Below are 1,078 nucleotides of genomic sequence, written 5' to 3' on the forward strand. Positions count from 1 at the left end.
TTAGCCATTTTAATTTTATTGCAATTTAAATTTTTTTTTATTTTTTTCTAATTATGCATTTATTTTCTTCTGACGGGTTTTTCTAATTTATGACCTGAAGAAATCCGTCAGGACCACTACTTTTTGATAGTGAGATCGATCGTACAGTTCGCAGAAACTGAGAAGAAATAAGGTGAAGCTTGTGATACACAGAGAAAGAGTAAGAGGACGATACTTCAACCACAACCAATGAGATGGTTGAAAACCAAGAAAATCCGCTACCTCCTGCGATTGCTGTTAATTAGAATCCTGCTCCGCGCACTATGTATGATTATGCTAAACCTTATTTAACAGGAACTGAATCGAGCATAGTTAGACCTGCTGTAGCTGAAAATACTTTTGAACTGAAACCTAACACAATTCAAATGATATAACAGTTTGTTCAGTTTGATAGTTTCCAGGACAAGGATCCTAACACTCACTTGGCAAACTTTTTGGAACTATGTGATACATTTAAAATTAATGGCGTTTCTGATGACACCATTCGCCTTCGGTTATTCTCTTTTTCATTGAAAATCAAAGCTAAAAAGTGGTTGAACTCGTTGCCACGGTGGTCAATCACTACTTGGGAACAAATAACCGAAAAGTTTTTATTAAAATATTTTCTGTCGACTAAAACGGCTAAATTACTTAATGATATCTCTTCTTTTGTATAGATGGATTTAGAAACACTCTATGATGCATGAGAGAGATAAAAGAACCTCTTGAGAAGATGCCCTCACCATGGGTTACTACTCTGGCTACAGATTCAAACCTTTCATAATGGCCTGAATCCTTCGACTCGACAAATAGTTGACGCAGCTGCTGGCGGAACCATCAATAATAAGACACTTGAAGATGCCTATGAATTTATAGAGGAGATGTCACTGAATAACTATTAGTGGCAAGTCATGAGGATAAAGCCAACGAAAACAGTTGACGTTTATAACGTCGATTCGGTCACCATGCTCTCTAATCAGGTAGAACTCTTGAATAAGAAAATTTATGGTTTTCTGTTCTTCACAGGTTCACCCAGTAATGTAGTGCTAAGTAAGTGGAG

At 36.5% G+C, this 1,078-nt stretch overlaps 1 non-coding gene across 1 annotated transcript; it reads right to left on the minus strand.

The window, feature by feature from the left end:
• Window positions 1-662: 662 nt before the first annotated feature.
• On the minus strand, window positions 663-769 carry LOC121230026 (small nucleolar RNA R71). Its single transcript, XR_005927978.1, has one exon. It is a non-coding gene; the product is annotated as a small nucleolar RNA R71 (small nucleolar RNA).
• Window positions 770-1,078: the final 309 nt, after the last annotated feature.

The sequence above is a fragment of the Gossypium hirsutum genome, chromosome A05 (genome assembly GCF_007990345.1).
Source record: "Gossypium hirsutum isolate 1008001.06 chromosome A05, Gossypium_hirsutum_v2.1, whole genome shotgun sequence".
Lineage (NCBI taxonomy): Eukaryota > Viridiplantae > Streptophyta > Magnoliopsida > Malvales > Malvaceae > Gossypium > Gossypium hirsutum.